Source organism: Pteropus medius, unplaced genomic scaffold, assembly GCF_902729225.1.
Source record: "Pteropus medius unplaced genomic scaffold, Ma_sr-lr_union100, whole genome shotgun sequence".
Classification (NCBI taxonomy): domain Eukaryota; kingdom Metazoa; phylum Chordata; class Mammalia; order Chiroptera; family Pteropodidae; genus Pteropus; species Pteropus medius.
In genome coordinates this window covers 16,274,775-16,299,436 of record NW_024354503.1, presented here as the reverse complement: position 1 = coordinate 16,299,436, position 24,662 = coordinate 16,274,775, and the positions used below count along the sequence as shown (strand labels likewise).

At 36.5% G+C, this 24,662-nt stretch overlaps 1 protein-coding gene across 10 annotated transcripts in view; it reads right to left on the bottom strand.

Annotated features, from left to right (window-relative positions):
- The window catches only part of USP49 (ubiquitin specific peptidase 49), a 75,328-nt gene that overhangs the window by 31,420 nt on the left and 19,246 nt on the right, over positions 1-24,662 (bottom strand). For 7 of the 10 annotated variants that reach the window (XM_039854968.1, XM_039854974.1, XM_039854970.1 and 4 more), the window contains one exon: positions 20,086-20,160. The exons of 1 other annotated variant lie outside the window; for it this stretch is intronic. The gene's annotated coding sequence lies outside the window, so the exon portion shown is untranslated. Of the gene's footprint in view, positions 1-20,085; positions 20,161-22,950; positions 23,095-24,662 lie in introns of those variants that run through there. 2 more of the 10 variants (XM_039854969.1, XM_039854973.1) reach the window with 2 other exon arrangements.

Genomic DNA, 24,662 nt, shown 5'->3' with positions numbered 1-24,662 from the left:
TGGAACCATCGCTCTCCCACTTATCTAATAAGAAAACTTCTGCCTCATCAAGGATTCCTTCTTTCCCTCTGCCTATTGTGTACCCAAATCAAGCAGGCCACTGGATATCTTAAAATTTTTCCTTTCACAGTGGAAAATAACTTCCACCCAACCTTACACAAAAAGCCCTTTCCAATAATAACTGCTCCAAAAATGTCCACAGCGCCTCACTATCCTCTGCTTAACATTTAAGACTTTTTACTATCTAGTCCCTATTGACACTGTCCAACTGTACAACTGTCCAGCTGTAGCCAAACTCTTCATTGTCTGCCTCCCAAACACACTAAACACACTGCTGCCCTCTCACCTTTGCTTATACTGTCCTCCTCTAGAAAGGGCCTCTATATTCCCTTCTGCTCATTCATTCGCTCAGAAATAATTGGAATAACTATTAGGTATTCCGTTGGCCCTGGAAATACAGTGAAAAAATGCAGTCCCTGCCTTCAAGGAGAGTATAATCTACACAGTCTTATTCTTTTTAAATTCAATGCTTATCTACCTATGAAGTTCTACTCTGAGTACCTATTGCATTTATAGGTTGGACGCTTATGACGGCCTACCAAATACTGGTAATTTTAATTTATGAATCTCGCCTTCTTGGCTAGAAGGCAGGTTACTTCAAGGAAGCTACCATTTTTTCCATATTTCCAATGCCAAGAAAAAATGCTTTAAAAATAAAGTGCTTTAAAAATAAAAAGTATTAGAGTGAAGTCAGCAGGATGGCAGACTAGGAAGCTATAGGCTGTTCCTCAACAGAGATACTAAACAACGGTATGTTGAAAAGAATACCTCTATGAGAACTCGGAGATTAGGTGAGAAACTATAGCACAGCACCTAGGTCATTATAAAACCAAGAGATTCCAAGAAAAGAAGTAAAGAACTTCATGGTATTTGTGTGCCCATCATGTCCTTCCACCTATACCAACTAGCACAGAGAAACTAGGAGGAAACCCCCTGAAACCAGGGCTCCACCCTCTGGACAGAAGCAAATGGGACAATGCACCCAGCGTTTGGCTTGTCTGGGGGGCTCCCTGAAGGATGGGTTTCTGTCTCAGCTGACTCAGAGCACTGACCAGACTGATGCCAGAGTTTGGAAGCCATTGAAAACAGAGGCAAGCAGCATGTTAGAGGTGCAATTTCACAGACAGACATCAGGAAGAACAAAAAATCAGAAATAGATTGAGAGGTCCAAGAACCTCCAACCAGGCTAACTTGTGAAGGTCTTTCCCTGCATGAATCTAGTACACAAAGACTACGGCAGATTGTTGTTTTATCAAATGTCAAAATCCCAGTAAAAAATCACAAAGTATACAAAGAAGCAAGAAAACATTGCTAAACAAAGGAATAAACTAAAACTCCAGAAACAGACTCTAAACAAATGTAGGTCTATGAGCTACCTGAAAAAGAGCTTAAAATAACGATCATGGGAGGGGGAAAAATGGTGTAGATGATAAAGGCTTTGTTCATCCCTCTGGCAACCAAATCAAAGTTGTGACAGAAACACGAAGCAAACAGTAAGGAAAGTCGCCTGAGATCTAGATCAACAGAGCACTACAACTAGGGAGAGAAATAAGAAAACATTCTGCGAAGGTAGAAGGTAGGAGGGGGTGAAGACGCAAGGCTGCCCGATCCCAAGCGGCTGAGTGGGACAGAGGCTATGGCTGTGGCAGCAAGCAGCTGCAGACGCCTCTTAAAGGGGCAGTGTCTGGGAGTGGACTTTCATGGTGATGGACCTGTTTGCTCTGAGCACCAGTGCTTGGGTTGGCTGCTCAGGGGGTACCAGGGACTTACAGGGGGACACTGGGCTGTCCGAGAGAGGGCCGGAAGCGAGGTTCTCTCCTGGGAAGAAATGCTGGTGGTATCCACTGTTCCTGTTGTGCCCTCCCTACTCCCAGTGGGCGGACTCAGTGCCACTATAGCTGAGACGTCATCAAATGGGATAACAGAGGTTGCTCCGCCCAGAGAATTCCCCGAATCTCTGCCTCCCCCACCCAAGCCACATCCAATTGTGTCCTCTACATGCCAGCCCCAAGATTCACAATGGTGGCAGCTGACCTCGGTTTCTGGTGTGGCCTCTTGAAGCAACTATAAGCACAGCATCTGTGGATTGCTTGCTGAATCTTAACAGATGGTCCTGGAGGGGCACAGGCTGGGGTTAAATTTGGCCTGCAGCTGAACTCCTCAAAGGACTGTGTCAGCGGACACCTACCACACAAAGCCACACTAATAAGACCAGGAGACTTAGGAGCTTTGCTTAGTACATAGAAACAGACATAGAAAGGCAGCCAAAATGTGAAGACAAAGAAGCAGAAATCATATGAGAGAACAGAACAGAGAGCCAGGAATAACAGAGTCAAGCAACCGAACAGATGCAGAGTTCAAAACACTTGTTATAAAGATGCTCAAGGGGTCTATGGCCATGCTACCCTAAACAAACCCAATCTCACCTGATCTCGGAAGCTAGGCAGGGTGGGGCCTGGGAGACCACCTAGGAAGACCAGGTGCTGTAGGTGTAAAAAAAAGATAAGGGATTGTAAGCTGACAAGGTCCTTGCAATCTATGAAGTCAACCAAGGGTTGCCTCGCTTAAAAAATAAAAAATAATAAAATAATAAAATAAAGATGCTCAAGGAACTTAGGGGAGTGTAGATGAATTCGGTGAAAACTTTAACAAAGAGATAAAAAACATAAAAATGGAAATGGAAATTATAAAAGGGAACTAGTCAGAAATGAAGAATACATTATCTGCGATGAAGAGTATATTAGAGGGAATCAACAGGTGGATAAAGAAGAGGATTGAACCACCAACACAGAGGATGGCAAGAAAAAAAAAGCCAAGACTATAATAATAACTTAAGGAGCCTATGGGACACTATTAAATGTAAAAATAGCCATATCATAGGGGTACCTGAAGGAAAATAAGAAGTTGGAGAGCTATTTGAAGAAATAATGATGGAAAACTTCCCAAATCTGGTGAAGGAAATAGACATAAACCCCATAAAGCTTAGAGACTCCCAAAAAAGATGAACCCAAAGAGGCTCACATCAAGACACATTATAATTAAAATGCCAAAGGTTAAATGCAAAAAGAGAATCTTAAAAGCAGCAAGAGAAAAGCAGATAGTTACCTACAAGGGAGCACCCATAAGACTGGCAGCTGATTTCTCAAAAGAAACTGTGCAGGACAGAAGGGCTTGGCACAAAATATTCAAAGTGATGAAAACCTAGGATCTACAACCAAGAATATTTTGTCCAGCAAAGCTATCATTTAGAGACAAAGGACAGATAAAGAGCTTCCCAGACAAAAATAAGCGAATGGAATTAATCAACACCAAGCCAGTATTACAAGAAATGTTGGAGGGACTTCTTTAAGAAGAAAAAACATGTATCAAAAACAGGAATAAAGAATGGTAATAACTACATTCCTATCGAGTACCTCAAATGGAAAAGAATTAAATGCTCCGACCAAAAGATAGAGTGGCTGAACGGATAAGAAAACAAGACCCCTACATATACTGCCTACAAGAGACTCACTTCAGATTAAAAGACACACACACAGACTAAAAGGAAGGAGATGGAAAAAGATATTGCCTTGATGGACCTAGAGGGTATTGCACTGAATGAAATAAGTCAGATAGAGAAAGACAAATATCACATGGTCTCATGTATATGTAGAGTCTAAAGGATAAAACAATAACAACAATAATAAAAATGGAAATAAACTCAGATACAGAGAATATATTGAGGGCTACTAGATGGGAGAGGAATTGGGGGGGATGGCGAAAAAGGGCAAAAGGATTAAGAAGTACAAATGGATAGTTACAAAATAGACATGGAGATATAAAGTGTAGCATAAGCAAAATGATTAACAATGTGTAATAAATATGTAAGGGGGAAGAGGGGTACTAGATTTAGTGGGGTGATCACTTTATAAATTATATAGATCTCTAATCTCTATGTTGTACAACTGAAACTAATATTGTATGCCAACTATAATTGAAAACTCATTGAATTGTACAATGTAAATACATGCAACTAATTGTCTATTATATTTTAATGAAGCTAGAAAAAAGAAAAAAATAACCATCAAAGATGTTTGATGGGTTAAAAGAGAACACATATAAACAGCTAAACAAAATCAGGAAAACAATCCATGAACAAATGAGAACATCAACTAGGAGATAGAAACTATAAAAAATTCTAGAGCTGAAAACTACAGTTAACTAAAATGAAAAAAAAAAAATAATTAGAGGGGTTTAATAGTTAATGTGATAAGGCAGAAGAAAGAATCAGTGAACTTGAAGACATGACATTTGCAATTCAGCCAAAGGAGGTGGGGGTAGGGTGGGGAAGCGGGGGAGAAAGAGAGCCTAAATGACTTATAGGACACTATTAAGAGGGCCAATATACATATTACTGGAATTTCAGAAAGAAAAAAGAGAAAGGGGCAGAGAGCTTATTTGAGGAAATAATGGCCGAAAACTTTCCAAATCTGAGTAAAGAACTAGACAAACCAAAAAAGCCCAAAAGATTCTAAGATATATCCAAAAAGAACCACAGCAAGACACATTATAAACAAACTCTAAAATCAAAGATGGAGTCTTGAGAGGAACAAGAGAAAAGCCATCTGTCACATACAAGCGACCTTCCATATTATCATCAGCGACTTCTCAGCAGAAAATTTGTAGGCTAGGAGAGAGTGCGATAGTATATTCAAAGTGCTGAAAGAAAAAGATGTCAACCAAGTATACTGTATCTGGCAAAACTATTCTTCAAAAATGAAGGTGAAATTAAGAGTTCATTACTACTAAAACTGCTCTACAAGAAATTCTAAAGGAATTCCTTCAAGTTGAAAGAAAAGGACAGTAGACAACAACACAAAGCCATATCAAAATAGGAGGTTCTCCAGTAAAAGTAAAAACACGAATATAGTAAACTGTACTATCGTCATTTTGGTGCATTGATTTTAAATGACAAAAACATTTTAAAAAACCTCTATAAATCTGTGAATAGGTATACAGTATATAAAGATATAATTTGTAACATCAATAACAAAGTGTAGACAGATGTAAGGAAGAAGCAGTTTTTGTATGCAACGGAAGTTATCAGCTTAAATAGAATGCTATAACTTTTAGATGTTTTATGTAATTGCAATGACGACCACAAAGAAAATATATATAGTCATACATCTTAACATCAAAAAAGACAATTCAATTAAAAAATGTGCAGAGGACCTGAATAGGCCCTTCTTCAAAGAGGACAACAAACACATGAAAAGATGCTCAACATCACAAATCATCAGGGAAATGAAAATCAAAATCACAATGAGATACCATCTCACACCTATCAGAATGGTTATCATCAAAAAATCAACAAATAACAAGTGCTTATGAAGACGTGGAGAAACGGGAACCCTGGTGTACTGTGGATGGGTTTGTAAATTGGTACAGCTATTATGGAAAACAGTATGGACATTCCTCAAAAATTAAAAATAGAGCTGCCATATGACACAGCAATACCATTTTCTGGGTATTTCTCCAAAGAAAACAAAAACACTAATTTGAAAAGATATATGAACCTCTTTGTTCACTGCAGCATTATTTACAATGGCCAGGATATGGAAGCAACATAGGCGTCTATCAACAGATGAATATATAAAGAAAATGTGGCATATAACATACACACATGCACACACACACAACTGGAATATTATTCAGCAATAAAAATGAATGAAATCTTGCCATTTGTGACAACATGTGTAGACCTAGAGGGTATAATGCTAAGTGAAATAAGTCAGAAAAAGACAAATACCATATAATTTCACTTATATGTGGAATCTAAAAGAACAAAATAAATCAATAAACAAAACTGAAACAGACCTATAGATACAAAGAACAAGCTGGTGATTGCCAAAGGGGATGGGAGTGGGAGAGCAGGTAAAAAGAAAAATAAACAGACAAACAAACAAATAAATAAAAGCTGACCTGAGTCACTGAGCTCCTGTGAGCTAGTTTTCAGAGTGAGGCACGTGGGGCTAGATGGCCTCTAGAGGCTCTTGTAAGACTGTGTGATCACAAAAATGAGACAGCAGTTAACTTTGTACAGGAGAATGGGGTACGGGGTAGGGGAAGAGAATATTGGCATTGGTAACATTCTGGTGGTGAATTCGCATGCGGTTATTATATTTTTGTGTTTCACAAATTAACATATGTACTACATATAATGTTACACATACATTTAAAAAGATAACAAAAAGATTGAAAAATAATAAAATTGAAAGACAATTAAAAAGAAAAGACTGGTATGACCAGATTCTGAGAGGCCCAGGGTTCCCAGCTTTGATACTTGATTTGGCTTCCTGATTTCACAGAAAAGGAACCTAAGGCTCACACAATCAACAGGATTTACCTAAAGGGAAGTAAAAGCAGAAATAAATGAATAGGACTACATTAAACTAAAATGCTTCTGCACAGCAAAAGAAACCATCAACAACAACAGAAGACAACCAACTAAATGGAAGAAGATATTTGCAAACAATACTTCTGATAAGGGGCTAATATCCAAAGTACATAAAGAACTCACACAACTCAACAACAACAAAAAACTTATTAAAAATGGCAGAGAACCTGAACAGACACTTTTCCCAAGAAGACATACAAATGGCCAACAGATATATGAAAAGTTATTCAAAACTTCACTAGCTATAAGAGAAATGCAAATCAAAACCACAATGAGGTACCACCTCACACCCATTAGAATGGCTATTAACAATAAGACAAGAAATAACAAGTGTTGGAAAGGATGTAGAGAAAAAGGAACTCCCATACATTGCTGGTAGGAAAGTAAATTGTTACAGCCTCTATAGAAGACAGCATGGAGGTTCCTCAAAAAAATAACCATGTGACCTAGCAATTCTTCTAGGTATCTACCTGAAAATTTTGAAAACACTTATTTGTAAAGATACATGTACTCATATGTTCACTGCAGCATTATTCATGGTACCCAAGACATGGAAACAACCTATGTGTCCTTGGATGGATAACTGAATAATGAAGATGTGGTACATATATAGAGTGGTATACTACTCAGACATAAGAAAAGATAAAATACTGCCATTTGTGACAACATAGAATGATCTTGAGAGTATCATGCTAGTTGAATAAGTCAGACGGAAAGGACAAGAACCATATAATTTTATTCATACGTGGGATATAAAACAGAAAGCAACAAACAAACAAAATAAATTCACAGACACAGACAACAGTATGAAGGTTACCAGAGGGGAAGTGGGTAGGGGGAGGATGAAGAAGGTGAAGGGGTCAAATATATGGTCAAAGACTAGACTTTGGAGGTGAGCACACAATGTAATATACAGATGGTGTATTACAGAATTATACACTTAAAGTTATATTGTTATTAACCAATGTTACCACCATAAATTTAATTCTAAAAGATTGCCTAGTGAGTTAGAATTAGAATTGAAACCCAGATTTCCCAACTCCCAGCCCAGTGCTTTCCACACCACCTTCCTAAAAAAGCTAACTAATAAACAAATAACTAACTAACTAACTAACTAACTAACTAACTAACTAAATAAATAAATAAACATCACAGTTCTCTAGGGAAGGGATTCTCCTGGTAACTGCCAGCAACTCTTATACTACACTTTCTTTTGCGTAGTACTTTAATACTTTTATTATTTCACTTTCTGTTTCCCAAAACTCTGTAAAATAGTTATGGTAGATACTTTTAGCATATCATTTATAAATAAACTGAGAGACAATATAGAATAGTGGAATTCTAGCTCTGTCCATATTAGTTATATATGACTTTGGGCAAATAATCTCTCTAGGCTTCAGTTTCCTCATCCGTAATATGGGAACAATAATAGTTTCTGTCTTACAGGGTGTTGTGAGGATTATATGAGTTAACATAAATAAAATGTTTATGGCAATGCCTGGCACAGAGTTAGAGCTCAAGAAATGGTAGTCATTACATAGAGTGATCTTGTCATGAAGTGACACTGTTAACAAAGTTAGGACTATGATTAGCTTGCGCTCTGCTAAGATCTTTCCACTTGACCCATGAAATTCCCTTTCCCATTGGTAAAATATTATAAAGATAATATAAAGGTATTTTGAGACAAATTATTACTCTGGGCTCTTACTAATCACCTCCTTCAAGTAAAATCTGACTGTTTAGTCCCTCACAATCTGATCCAGCCATTTTAATGCTATAAACTTGTTTACAATTTGAAACTACCTTCTTAGACCCTGTACAACTCAAAACTTGACACACTTGAGACTTTAAGCATTTATAATATTAATAAGCTCCTAAGCTCCATCACTTTCGGTAGGTTCTTTTTCAAGCTTGCTTTCTGAAATTCTCTGCTTTTCATTCCTAAGTAGCTGCTGCTGTGTGATGAGCTAAACAGAGATAACTTGAGCAGAAAAAAAAAAAAACCACTTTGATGACACACTAAAGCAAAACTTCAAATGATATAGCATCACTGGAGACTCAGAGAAATCAGTGTCAGATAAACCTAGGGAGCATCGATGAGCACCTGGAATATTTCTTTCTGAAGAGAGGATGGCAGGTGCAAACTGTGCCAAATTTAGTATATGGAATCTGCAGCTGCAAATCATGGACCAGTGTGTGTGGGCAACTGGTGGGGACCCGTTGGCTAGATAGCAATCACTGGTCAGCGATAGCAATCACTGGTCAGCGACTATCATCTTCAGCTACAAAGCCTAAGGTGTGGCTCTCTGTATCTGCATTCCTCGACCCCTTCTCTGTGCTAAAGTGCTAGCTGGCCTCAAAGCTATTACCCATCTGCCCAAAAAGTAAGAATAGAAAAGAATCACATACAAACACAAAACACACAAAGGGCTTAATAAAATTTGTATTGAGCCATATGATAGGTTATCTCCTTTCAACCCTCTTTGTATTACTATAAAAAAGTCCCTTAAAATCTGAGAACTCAAGTTAAGTTTTCTTGAAGTCTGAAAGAGTTGTTTTTGTTTTCTTCCCCTGAGTAATCACTGTTTCCTTCATGGGGCCATGTGCTCCAGAAGAATCTGACCTCAGCAATGGCTGCAGGGGTAGTTTCTAAGAAGTCTCAGCTAGTTTGTGCATGGCATTCCCTGGCAATGGTCACTAGTTTAGCAGTGGGCATGTAGCCTGGGCTTGCAAGTCAAATTGAAGGGAAAGGCATAATCCTTGTGCAGGGGAGAGTATTACCTCAGTGTTGACATCTATTGGTTGTCTTTTTCACATTCATTGAGATTTTCCTGGGTTTTTTGTTTGTTTGTTTGTTTTGTTTTGTAGGCTAAATGATTTTGTATTATATCCTGGACATTTTGAGTATTATGATATCCTGAACCTTGTGTAAATCCTATGGAAAATGTTGATTTTTGTTATTGTTGTTGTTGTTGTTATTATTTGTTTTAGCAGGCAATCAACCTGGTTGGATTCGAAGTTCCAAACAACCTCTGTGAGATATGATTTAAATATCGGTTCCACATTCAAAGCCTCCGCAGAGCTTTTGGGTCTGTCTGGCAAGAGCGCTACCCAGTGGCCAGTCTAGGACCTGGACAGTGATTTTTTACAGTTCAATTCTCAAGAGTTTTTGATATGTTATTTAGGACCAGGTCCACACATCTGCTGTTTGGGGGTGAGCCTGTAGTTCAGAAAACTCAGTGGGGTTGTTTTCCCACGCTCCTCCCTCTCCACTGTCTCCCAAGTACTCTTCAGTTCCCTGGAGCTCCACTCTGTCTTCCAGCCAGAAAGCTGGGGCTTTTGTTGTCCCATTCTACCACATAGTTTGGGGTGTAAGCAGCAGGTAAACAGAGAAAAAAAAAGTGATGGATATTTGCCTCACCTTTTTAGGACCACAGCTTCTCCAACTGGAGAGGAAGTGTCCCTGCCATTAGAGTTTTAGGCATCTGTGGCCCTGCAGCTGTTACTCCCAGTACCAATACCACAAGAAATGAGACAATGGAGAGAAGATTTTTAAGGAGGGGAGCTTCTACCACTTTTTCTCTGGGTGGTAGATTTATCCTTTCCCATTCAAGTCAGAACTAGAAAGTTTACCTTGGACCTCTCTCATTCCATGCTAAGTTTGGGGTGCATTGCGTGCCCAGGCCAGGGGACAGTAAAAATAAAAAGAGAAACTCCCAGCTGGATGGCAGTACTTCAAATCCTGGTCTTCTCTAATCTATCTGCTACTATTGACTTTTCGGAGTCTTCAAATTGCAGCTTTATGTTTTCTATCCAGATTTTTAGCTGCACTAGTGCGAGACTGGGCAGAGTATGCTTATTCTCTCTAATCTGGAAGTGGAACTCTCCAGAGGCAAATATTTTTAATTTAGCCATATTATTTTATTATTTTAATATGTTTTATAAAATAACAGAAAATTCCCAACTCTATGGATATTTTTTAGGATAAGTATCAAGTAGGCTTTAAGTTAAAAAAAAAAAAAGTAATTTGGTTTGCAGAAAAATATTAGGTAACTCTATAAAAGTTACTGGAATGTGGCAAAAATCATAACAGTGGTATATAAATATTAGAAGTTTGAGAATGCTGTTTTCAAACAGCATTCAAATAGGACAGAAGCCACTTTATTTTTAAAGCTACTTCTTTGTAGTTCTATTTTTATAACAGCATTATTAATTTTAACTACAAATTAATATAAAATAAACTACATATGAACCTGCTTATACTATTTGCTTGTAGTTGTTTCCTCTGACTAGTATAGTCTACAGAATACTGAGAAAGAAGGACAGTAGGTAGAAAGAAGTTTTACACACAGATTAGGAAATAAATGAAAAAGCCATGGATTCAGAAGTTATCCTCTTCCTTTAGAAGTTCACCTAACTTAGCCTAGAGCTTAAGTAACGCTTCCTTGGTATTCTCATACCAAGTTCTCATACCAGTTAGGCACGCCTAACTGTAATCCCTGGTTTCCTTTGTCCACTTATTAGACTTTGAAGTCCTTGAGACCTGGAACAACATGTCAGTGTCATCTTTGTAGCCCAGACATCACGCAGCAATGTATGTACATCAACACTAAGTAAGGATTCAAGGAGACATTTCCTAAAACCATGCTTAGTATAGACACAAATTTATAATGACTTCTCTCTCTGTAGAAGTATCTGCTATACTATTCAAGTAGGTTAATGTCATCTATGCAGTTATCAAACATCTTAAAGACTGTGAATAAAGACAAAATACAAGAGTGTGTGTGTGTGTATGTGTGCACATGTGCAGAATATGGTAGCATGTGTTAGGGGTGGTTTTCAGAATCCTAAGAGCTCCATCTATATCTAGCTTAGCATTGCTGCCCATCATCATTCAGGCATTCTCTGAGCTGCTGAACAGTCAAGTCTGTCCCTAATTGGAGATCTACCAAAACTGGAGGAAAATCCATTCTATGGTGAGGGACTTTTCCCCCTTCATACTGGATGTAATCAATATTACCTCTTTTCCAATGTTGTAATAAAAAATAAGAGATTTCACAAATATAGTGGACAATTTGGTGATGGACAGAGGGGAGGGGAGTTGGGAGGCTGGTAGAATGGGGTGAAGGGTTAAAGAAGTACAAATTAGTAGTTGATAGTTGGGCATGGGGAGCACAGCAGAGGGAATGAAGTTAGCATAAATATGATGGCTAAGTAGAGGGCCAGGGGAGGGAGGGAACAATTTGGGGGATCATTTTATGAACATTATAGATGTCTAACCAATGTACTGTATACTTGAAACTAATTTAAATAAATTCATTTAAAAAATAAAATAAGAGATTTGCATAATAGGTATGTAAACTTTTCTGCTCCAGTGACTTCAGTCTCTTAAATGTTCATGTTATGAGACTAATGTGTCATGTTCCCTGTCTCAGTGATCAAGACTCCTTCCTCTTCACAACCTCCCATATCCAGTTGATCCTGAAATCTAAAATTTAAAGACTGTATCATATTGATTCTTCCTTATGAATCTTGACACTACTTCTCTCCATTATATACATATATATTATATATGGCCTTACTGTTCACATTTTACAGTGAACAATAAGGCCATATATAATATAACCTCATCTCCCATTATTCTCCCCTTCATGTACTTCTCTTGAGCCACTGACCTCTCTTCACTGTTCTTCCAACACACAGGTACTCTCTGATCTCAGGACCTGGGTGTTTCTGTTTTTTTCTACCTCAGATGCTCTTCCCCCAGCCCCGCTCCGCCCTCAGATAGTCACATGGCTTGCTTCCTCATTTAATTCAGATACATACTCAAATGAAGCCTCTCATGCTTCTCAGAGAAGCCTTTGTTGGTCAGTCTATATAAAACCATTCTCCACTTAACACTCCCTGTCCTCATTTCGCTTTCTGATGTATTTTTCCTCCCTGGCAATTACCACTATCTAGATGCAGTATATATTTACTTTTATTGTCTTTCTCCCCATTAAACTATAAGCTCCATGAGGCCAGGGAGTTAGTTCTGTGTATTTTAGTCACTGCTGAATTCCAGGTGCCTGGAACAGCACCTACTAAAAAATAGGTGCTCAGTAATTATTTTCTGAAAGAATGAACAAAACTACTTCCATCTTCATTGTCTTTAATCTAATTTAGACCACCATCAGTTCTAGCCCACATTACTGTAACTATCTTTTAAGAGGTTTTCCTGCATTCAGCCTAAATCTCAAATATGTCATTTTCATTGCTTTAGGGTTAAAGCCCAAACTCATGGTTCATCAAGTCTTTTGTGGTCTGATTCTACACATCTCTCTATAGCTCACCCCTCTTTCCTCATACCACATATGCTCCAGTTGTTCTAAATTATTTTTAGTTCCCCTAAGGAACTGCCCTCTCTCACTTCCAGGCCTTTCCACAAGCTGCTCCCTTCCTTAGAACATTTTCATCATTATCGTAGCCACCCACTCCTTCCTTAACCTGACTCTACTTATTCTTTATATCTTAGGATAGCATTCCTTCACTCAGGAAACCTGCTCCCCAGGACTGGGTTAGGTGTACCTTTTATGAGCTCTGAGAGCACACATATATACTTTCCCTTACTCAGTATCTGCCTTGTTGCACTGTAATTGCCTGTCTGATTGACTCTGTCACAACTATAACCAGCCTGAGGCAGGCATGGTGCCAAGAACATAGCAGGTACTAAATAAACTTTGTTGAATGAAAGATTGCATGAATGAACAAATAATTTTCTACTTTAGTGTTCTTGTTGGCGAATTATCAATAGTTACATCTAAGATTCCTTTTACATACCCTCAGAAGGGAGAAAATATATTGATGAAAACTAAAAAAGCAAAAGTAATTTTTTAATTAGGGTATGAAAAACAAGATGACCTACCTGATCAAATAGAGGACTCTAACCCATGATGAAAGGGTCCAAAGACAAATTAGCACACCAATGGAAATAGATGAAGACAATATAAAAAGTTAGAAAATGTTTAAAATAATCTGTACCTAAATGTTGTATACCTAGAATGAATTCCTAATATATTAACCAAAGCCACTAGCTAATAGTTCCATTTATGGAAGACTCTCATGAATCAGTAGACCTAGGCAATGATCACCAATGACTACTAGCATCATACACACACAAAAAAGACAACCAGACATTGCTCACTGATAAAAGTATACACAAACACTTAATATTTCTTCAAAAAAATAAAAAATAAAAATAGAACCCAAACTTTATTAGTCTCTAGATGTATCTACACATTTATAGATAACATAGTAAAGGAAATAATAAATGTTAACCAACACCATTGGGATACAGTCACCGATATTCAAACTAAAGGAAACTCTAGGATAAATGACACAGTTTCTTTAATAAGTTTGCAAGGAAAGAAAAAAGAAAGTGGGGGCAGGCAAGAGAGAGAGATACAATCAAGTATTGCAATGGCTGAACTTTGCCTGGATCTCAATTCAAACAAGGAAACTTTTTTAAAAATGAGATAATTGGGAAAATTTGAACACTGACTACTACATATTTGGTGATATTAAGGAATTACTGTTAATTTCTATATGTGTGCTAATTTCTAGATGGTTATGTTTTTAAAAAATTCTTATCTTTTAGAGGCACATAATTAAATATTTATGGATGAAGTAATATAATGTCTAGGATTTGTTTCAAAATAATCCAGGAGTAGAGTAAGAAAGAGGAAGGGAGTATAGATAAAGTTTGAAATTTTCCATAATAAACTGTATTAAAAAATTATGGAAAGCAAAGTTCATTATAGTTTAGCAAAGGACAACTGGAGTCCTTGTTTTTCATATTAATTGTATATACTTAAAAAATGTATATAGAATATAAAAATTTCAAAAGTAAAACTCTCCCTCTGCTTTCCGTCCTCAGTTGCCTGACTGAGTGTCCTTCTGGAGCACACTTCCAGGAATATTTTATGCATTTAATATAAATATATATAATATTTAACATAAACTGAATCTTACCATACATATTATTCTATATCTTGCTCTTTTTAACTTAATATATCTTAGACATTTTCCCATATATCTGGCTCTACCTTATTCTTTTTAAAGACTGTATTATATTCTACGGCATGGACTGCGTAATTTATTTAACTCACTCCCCTACCAGTGAAGAATTATGCTCTTTTCAGTGTATTATTACAAACAATGCACCATGGATATTCTTGGGCACATACATTGACACACTTATACAAGTGTTTGTGAGATAATTTACAGAAGATGAATTGTTGTGTCGAGGAATATAAGCATTTAAATTTTAGACAGATATCAAACTGCCTTCCAAAAAGGTTCTAATCTACACTCATTCTCCTTCCTCCCATCAGTAGTACTCAAGAATGCATGTTTCCCCAATACTGGGGATTGACATGCCTTTAAGTAATTTTCAATCTGACATTTGAAAAATTTTATATATAGATATATATATATATATATATATATATATGTATGTATGTATGTATATATATACATACATACACATGTATTTTGTTTGTATGCCTTTAATTATGATAAACATTGATCTTTTTTCCTCTTTATGTGCACTGTCAGTTCATGTCTTTTACACTGGGTTCTTGGTCTCAAACCTGGCATTACCTTTTATTAGGTCTGTGATTGTAAATGTTTCCATATTCATTCAAATGAGGAATAACATCTGTAAGCCTCACAGAGCTGATGTGATGATTAAATGAAATGATTTATGTGATAATGCCTAACATATAGGAGGTGCTAAAAAATAGTAAGTGAATAACACTAACGTGAATGAATTTTCTAAGCCTCAATAGAATTTGACAGGATTTTTAAATTGAGAAAAGAGCAAGCATCTGACATAATTCCTGGTATGTTGCATACACTTGATAATTTACATTAAAACCTGGGCTTCCAGGAAAACATGGCAGAATGAATATACTTTTACCTCTTCTCCTCTCGAAACACCAGTAAAATCATAGGAAAGGAGTAAAAAAAGGGCATAAATTCATAAGGATAGAAAGAAAGGGAGAAGATGACACAAAAGCAGATGAGAAATATCATTAAAATTTTAGAATCTGGAAAGTATATCGAGGAATGGAAAATGTAGCAGGCAAGAACATGCAAAACTCAAATGCTGCCCATACCAGGGTGAAATAAACAAGCGAGCTGGTTAGACCTTTAGAACCTGGAAGGGCTTGGGAATGAGAGGTTCCTACACACCTAAGAAGGTGGGTGTAAAGTGTTAGATTAAAAAAAAGTTAGTTGGACACCTTTAAAAGGATCCCTCACAGTTTCCCCCTCCTTAACCCTGAGTAGCCAAATAACTATGTCTTTTCCACTCTGGGAGAAGTCTGGGGTTTTATTTGAACCTTAAATGTTCTGGTCTGTGGTATATTAGGCACATCTGAGAATGGAGTGCCTGGCAGGTTGCAATGCTGAAAGACAACAGCCATTTGGTGCATTCTGATTAAAAAGCTTCTATCAGACCTTCAATGAAAGAAAGGCCAAAATGCCATCCAATTTAAAAAAAGAAAAAAGAGCTTCTATTAAAGTGTATCTTAAAATTAAAATAATCTTTAGATATATTTTTTGGTCATTCACATTTTGAATGTCAGTATCTTTTCCCATTAATATTCTAATGCTATTCCCAATCGTCTGCATTTGGAAATGGTTGAAGTTGGGGAGTGATGTGACAGACATCTAGTCAGTGAGCAGGAGTCTTGATGACTGCATTAGTTAACCTTCAAGTCATTATTAAGTGACAGAGTCTAATGAGCCAAGTAATCTCTTTCTGTATAAAAGTCTATTAAACAAATTACAGGGTCTTGGGAGCAACTCATCAGGCAAGGAATATCTCATACATGTATGAAAAATTTTCTTCAAATAATAGAAAACAATTAGAATAAATTTAATATCACTTGGTATTTAATTTTTTTAGGTTAAATTTCTTGACAAACATGGCACTAACTTTGAAAACAAAACAAGATTAAAACAACTACAATAAGGGTAACTGGACAGGCCCACTTTTATTGCCATATTGGGGTACCATGTAAGATGTGAAAAACCCCAAACCATTTGGTGCCTTTTTTTAAAATAATCAAAAATCACAAAATGTCAAGCAGTTCTCACTCTATACCCTCAACACTCTGCCACTGAGAAATATCAGTTGGTGTTCAAGATCCACAGTGGCTGCCATTAACTCTGATTCCCCTGAAGAGGGAGCTGTGACTAGGACAAAGGACTCAAAGACTGGAATGGAAGCTCCATGAGGATAGAGGTATTTTTGCTTTTATTTTGTTTGCTAACTTATTTCCAGTCCTCAAAATAGGACTGGAACATAGCAGATGCCCAATTAATACCGAAAAATATAAGGCTGTCCCAAAAGGTTCTTTTGGTCCTTCCCAAGTTGGGAGCAACCAACGCAAAGAACAGTTGGCAAGGTTGGTTGGTGTTCCTACTTAACATCAAACCCTCCTTTCTCCTTAAGTCCAGATATCCACAGCTCCCTATAATCTGAAACATATCCTCTAGCACGATTATGAAAAAAGAACAGAATTTTCACTTCCCTAGATTGGGAGACACGGCCTCAATCTATCAGGATGTCACTCGAATCCACACGGAGGTATTATGTGGTGGGCAATGCCCGTGACCACTCACAGTCACCCAATCATGAGAGAGGGCATCAAGGCATTCTGACTCATACTGGGGTCACTGGGATGTTCTAATGTAGAATAAACCCAGTGCTTCTCACTGCAAATCTAGTGAGATGAGGGGTCTTATTTTACGTTTTTTTGCAAATCTTTTTAATGTCTGGGTTAAGGAAGACAGCTGGATTCCCCTATCTTATCTCTGCATTCAGTTGGTTGTACATCATGTAGCCTTTGGAAAGCTTCCCTGCATACTTGTAAGCAAGTAATGTTAGTAGTGTTAGGAAAATCGTTTTGACTCCTGAAAGAGTCTCAAGGGTCCCTGCACCACCCTTTAAGACACTATTGTAAAAGACAGGTACATTAAGAGCCATAACTTTGATGAACATTCAGAAGGGACTCTCCAACAAGAGAGAGTTAAAAAAGATGGAGAGAGGAAAACATTATGGACTATGTTTAGCCACGCTTCATGGGAAAGTCAAAACATTTTATGTGTACTTGTTGTTACTTTAAATGTCGCTTACTCTTTGTACTTTATCATATTTCAAAAGGAATGAATTTCTATTTGAAGAAAAGCAAAGTCAATGTTTCTCTCTGACAAGACAGACCTCAGAACAAAAACCTCATACTATACGTCCTTCCAGTGATATAAATGTCGACTGTTAATGCACATTTACTTTTAGACCATCACTTATAAGTGACATTCTAATTATAAGACCCATAAGTCATCTTTCTCCTGCCTTTTCTTCTCTTGCACAACTTTTTGCTGACTGTCATTCAAATATTACTTAACAAGACACAAGAACAATTTCCAATGACCAATCAGTTCCAAACTGCTGCACAGTTCAATCTTTCTGTCTGGACATTTCTCAAAATAGCAGCTAAATGGTAATCTACAAATCAACTCGCTCTAATCCTTCATAAAGAGGTAGTTGGTCCTTAGCTAGGTCCAGGTGACTTCTATTTACTACAAATGATTCATAATGAAGCAAAACAGCTGTATTCATTTAAGTATGGTCAAGAAAAATAATTACTTACAAATAATCATCTCACATCATCATTTTTCCCATACTTAAGAAGATACATGATTTCAAATTTTCCTTTCCACAAACAAGCAAAGCCAGATTAGTTATGGTGACTTTTTCAGGAGATATTTAGCTATACTGTCTTATTTAAATTCATACTCACCTTAGCAAACCTTAAAAGAGTTTATTAACTAGGCCAGCAGGCCCCCGGGTCTGAATCCTTGCAATGTGACTTTGGGCAAATTACTCGATCTGTGCCTTACTTTTCTCAGCTTTTAAAATCAAGATAACAATATATGCTTCATAAGTGGATGACAGGATTAAATGAGATAATGAATAAATGAGTAAAGCACTTAAAACAGAGTCTGACACATAATAAACATTCAGTAAATGTTAACTTGTTTTTGTATATTAGTCTAAAATAGTCGCAGCAGACAGAATAGTCCCTAATAATCTAAGAGAGCCCCAGAACAAGAAGGAAAAAAAAATTAAAAAGAGATGACTGTTTTATTGTCCTTTCTTCTTAAAAAAGGTAATTGTCTGCAATACCTAAGAAAGTGCTGACCAGCCATGGCAAAGATATCAAAGACATTTTCAAAATGATTACAATTCTGTAACATAAGAAAGAAAGAAACTCAAAAGACCTGTCCTTCAAAATAGACTGAAGGATTTTTAACAGAAAATTTGACATATCTATCTAGAAATAAGAGAATAGTGCACCCAACTTGGACAAAAATACTTTTATGGACAGGATGAAACTGCTATAGCTTGAAGATAGCTGTTTATTCACACATACTTGTAAACACCATATACCCTATAAGATATGCAGTAAGAACTGAAAGCGTGTAACTCTTTTCTCACACATAATCTAGCAGAGCGCACTCTGAGAGAAATAAAGCTTGAAGCCAAAAAGACAACTATCATGAAGAAAATTTTAAACCCTTGCCACCAGGTTAACCTCATCCAAGAAGGTTTAACTCTTGGAGTATATTATCTGTGCAGGGTTGGTACATAAACATGTTAACTGGGATACATATGAGAATTATGGTTAACATTTACTGAATACTTACTATGTTCCAGGAATTATTTCAAGTTTTTTATATGGATTAACTAATTAATTCTCAACATGGTTATGATTATAGGCTTTTTATTGTTCCCACCTTATACCTAAGGAATTGATGCAGAGTAATTAACTTGCCCAAATATCAAGTTAACAGTGACTAATCAAAAACAATTTGGCTTTTAAGCCAAAGTTTTTAAACACTAGGGCAAGAAGAAGATTGGGCAAACATGTATCATACACTTATACACTCTGGGAGAGGGCTAAGATTCAGGTAGAGGGCTTTGGTCATCTATGTTTTAAATTACTGACAATGAGAATGTATGGACTTGTGTAATTAAAAAACATTATATCTCATAAATTTAGTCACACCTTTCATTGCACTTTCTGTGAAATTCTATTTGATTACCACCTGACACGCAATCTGCACTTGCCTAATGAATCAGATCCCCATGGTGAGCCTAATAGCAGCTGGCAGTATTTGGAAAGCAAGAAGAAGGGGTGGTTAATTCTGACAGGTCATGACAGATACGTTTTCCATCCAACCACCAGTAACCTTCAAGACCTACCCTAGGCTTGTTTTAGTATGGTTGCTGGCCTCCAGATCCTGTCTTTATCTTCAAATATGGCTGTGTACCCTCTTAGCTTAAGTTAATTCACAGTACTAAAAAATTCACAACAGTGAGAAGGAAGGTGGTGAAAGTTCAGAATGGAGATCAGACAAAGATAGAGACTGACCACTCACCCTAACAGTATGCCAACCTAGGCTACCTATTAGGCCATACATCATGCTATTACAAATAGTTTTAATTAATAACTTTTTATTATAGTTTCATTTCTTACCCATTAAACAAGTTTTTTTCCATCTTCTTCCATATTATTCCACAATCATTGATTAGGTTTTCTCTTTTCTGTTACCTGTGGGGGAAAACAATCTGTAAGGCTGGGCTAATATATGGCGAGAAAAGCAATGTCATGAATCTTATTTATAAATTTAAAAAAAGATCAGTATATTATAAGATAGTTTACGGAACTCTCTACAAGTACTCAAAATTAACACAAAAGAGTGAAAAAAGTTGTGATTTTTTTTTTTTTTAGCTAAGAGCAATCAAAGATTCAGTCACTTATAGACTGATCCATAAATGGAAGTATGAAGGTTTACATCCTGAAAAATCCACTTCTGCATTTGCTTTAGGTTTTAAAGATTGTCTTTGTATATAATCTCAAACTGTCAGAAAAAAATTCATGGTAACAAAAATACTCGAGTATCAAAAGCTAAAATTATTTTTGCGTAAGTGAAATATATAATAATGAAAGATGCCATGAGATGACTCTTCTGTGTTAAGTGGATTCATGCCTCTCAGGTAAGCAGCATACTTCTTTAAAAGCAGCATACATTCTATACACAGGGACATTATATTAGTCAAAGATATCTAGAGTATATGATTTAGATGAATTACATGTATAATCATCTTTTAGGTTTCTGACACTTTATTCAAGAAGCAGGACTCAGTAAGCTTGAGATTAGTACATTGTCAGCTGCCATGTAACAATATGAAAAATCCTGTTTTGTTATCTTAATAACACAAGAATTCCTCTTAGAAGGAACTTTCTTTGTGAAAATATATTCCCTCAGTATGGAACATCTCTCATGTCCACTTCTTCAGGGTGGATGGATCCTTGCTAAATGGCTGTCAAGATCCCAGAATGGTTGTTAAGAGAGGGAAATTGTTCTGCATTAGACAAGAGAAAGAATTGTAATTTTATCTCTGAAGAACGAGGAGGAGAGGGAAAGGAAAAGACAAGTCAGTTAAATGGAGCAACGGTGGAATTAGGTAGAGGTGAAGTTCTTAGATCAAGGGAAGTCTGAAAACATTTTGATAATAGTGATGCCTTACAAGAGAAGTTGCATTAATGAAATGTAAGGCTCACCCCACCTCAACTTGGCCTCTTTTCTTTGGTTAGGTGGACTAAACCCACAAATGCCTTGTGCGAATTAGGGCCTTTCTGAAAATCAGAGAAGGAGCCAAGTTTCAGGTCCGAGTGCACCACGGTGCATATCAGAGGCACAAGGCAAGAAAATAGGGCCTAGGAGGCAGAAGCGTTTCTAGAAGATAAAACTCAGGAAATGCACAAATGTTTTTAGGAAGAGCTTACAACTTCCATACCTTCTAGGCTGGGGGTGTGAGGTAACCTAATCCAGGAAGCTAAGCTGACATTGTGTGGATGGGGATTTTACATCCATAAAATTTCCCTCTCTCCTATCCAAATAACTCTACTATAAAAACAACAAAAGATTAAAAGTTAACTACATTTAAATTCAAGTTATTTTAATTAATTCTGAATGCTTCCCAAAAGCCTACCACAATAATCATATTAAATAGCACCTAGAATATGTAACTACATGGAGTTTAGGCTTAAAAATTCTATGAAAAAAACTATTAATTTGAAGAGTGATGACTTCAGTAATTATGATGGTGATCTTGAAAACTGGCACAATATCATAAGTCAGCTTAATTCTGAAAACTATTAATAAGACTCCACATGTTTGAATATTTTCTATCTAGATCCCACTTACATCATTTAAACTACTGCAACATACTTTTCTTGAATGGAAGGGGGTGAAATTACAAATATATACATAAAACAAATCACTACAGTGGGTACAAACTAAAAATGTGGATGACATCCCTTTAATGTCATTAGAAATAAGGTCCCAAACATATTCAGGCTTCTCTATTAGTGAAACTTGCTGAACTCTCAGGCTTTTGGTGTCATGCAAGGTAAGAGTACAGATATGGAGTAACAGAGACTGGTTATCATAATGGTATCCACTTACTAACACGAGACCTTATGCAAGTTACTCAACTTCTCTGAGCCTGTTTGCTCATCTATTTCATAGCACTGGTGTAAGGATTGAATGAAAATGCCAGTAAAATGCTAGTATACTACTTGATCCTTTATCTTTCTACCTGTAGTTTAGGTCAATTTTCAGGGCTTGAGAAGGAGAAAATGCATTCTTGAAAACATTAGTCAATTTACTTTTATTCTGCCAAATAGTAGTAACAATAATGATCATGATGATGATGTTGATGATGACAGCTGTTGATAACACTTATATAACCTTTAATGTGTGCCAGACACTCATCTAAGTACTCTAACAGATATTAACTCACTCAAGCCTCACAACTATGAGGTAGGCATTATCTTTATTCTCATTTCATAGATATTGAAACTGAAGGACAAATAAGTTCCACAGATAATAAGTGGTTCAGTTAGGATTCAAACTCAGGTTTCTGCTCTTAAGAAATACTACCACCAAGGACTAACATCAAGGTGACAGTAGCAATGCCCTTTCTTTAAGAGCTCTCTAATATTATGTAGTCAGATAGGGAAGGTTCAGATGGCTTACCAAGTAGAGTAGATCCATATTTTAGGAAAATAAGGCTATCAAAAAATATATTCAAAAAAATAGTTTACATATTTAAAAACTGTTTAAATATTATATATGGTTTGGGAATAAATTGCTTATATTATTAAAAGTTTAAAAAGTTACCCAAGAAAAAATATTAACCAAGATTATACGTTTCTCAGCAAGGTCAGTCACATGGCATATTCCAAAATATATTTATTATCCTATGTTGTATCTTATCTGTAAATACCTTCCCCTGTAAGCTCCTGGAGGACATCAATGGCATCTTGTCTTACTTATGTGAACATTAGTGATGTCTAAAAAGTATCCAGTCCTTACTAGGTGCTTAATACATAGTGATGAAAGAATGAAGAGGCTGGATAATAAACAAAGAAAAAAATTCAAGTCCACTTATTATTTCCATTCACAGTCTAAGGTACTAACACTCTAGGCTTATTTCCCACCACCCATTCACTCCATAATTTTACTGTCAGCAAGGCCTTGAAGAATTTAAGTGTTTTCTTGACCTAACTACATTTTTGGCCTATTCCAATCTGAAAGCTCATGTAGCAAAATGTCTCATAACAGTCTCAATTGTACAATTAATCAGAGGATTCATGCACGAGTGCATGCATGCAACATACTATTATAGCACTTTATGGTTTGGTTCAAAGTTCTTCCATACGTATCTCTCAGGTGTCTTAAGGCAGCCCTGAGAATAGACAAGGCAGGTGTGATAATCTAGGAAGCTACCTAATGCTGATGGTTTGGGAACAGAAACATATTCTCATTGTCATTGCCAAAGAACTAATATATCTCAGGATGTGAATTAGATGCTTTCTCTGCAATTGGTAAAAAAATCTAACAAAATGACATATTTTTAAGTTTAACCAATGTCATAAGTAATTTTTTTAAATCATAAATAATCAGTCATGTCTAAACAAAGTAAAAATAGGCCAAAAGCCTTGGAAGATACAAATGCAGAGAGAATTACCACAACTAAATAAGGAAAAAATTTACATTCATCCACAACTAAAGAAAGAAACCTCACATAAACTTTTAAGAAGACCACAATTAAATCTCTCTTGGCTGCTAAATTTGGAAGCCCAATAAAGACTGGTGGAAAGAGAGAGAGCTAGACTAGGTACCAGGAAGCCTGTGGGTGGGTCTCAGTCTATATTCTCCCACTGAAGTCCCACTCGAATTCAAAATTCTGAAGTTTTGGGCGTATTTCCCACAACAAATAACAATGCGAAAAAGAAATATGTAACACCTTACATTTCAGTCCACAGCATGGACAGCATATAAACAAAGACTCAAGATCTGCTGACTTTACTGTTCTATGACTTTGCGTTATTAGTTTGCCATGGATTTTTCCCATTAATGGCTCTGAATAATGATTTAAGTTCAAATTCAGAACCTCTGCACAGAAACTGCAAAACAGACAGACTTAAGATTTTCTGTGAAACACAAAGATTGCATTTACACCCTCTGACGGTGGTTCAGAATAATCTGGATGGTAAAATTCAAGTTTACTTGGCAAGTGAATTGACTTATTATAAGCTGTTCATTAAAATGCTTTATCACCATTAGCAGAAGTGTAGCCCATGGGTTTACGAAGCTCTGTGATATAGTATGCGTGGAATGACAATCTAGACTGTGAGCTTCCTAAGGACAAAGATTGTTTCTCATTCATCGTGTCCCACCGTCTTTACCATGTTGTTTGAATAGATCACTGATAGAGGATCCCCTCTTATAAATTTAAATTTATCACAAATTTTACTTCTTTAGTGACATGCTTTCAAACTTTTATAAAGTAATTTTAATTAAAAACTTCACATGGCATTTACCATGACAAACTGTAATTTTATCATCTCTCTACATGCACATTTTTATATTGGAATGAAATATTTCCCCACTGTCTTAGCCTTCTTAAATAAAAACAATCTGGGATCAATATAATGATGTGTAAGAGATCCAGAATCTCAGGCTGAAAGAGGTCAAGCCC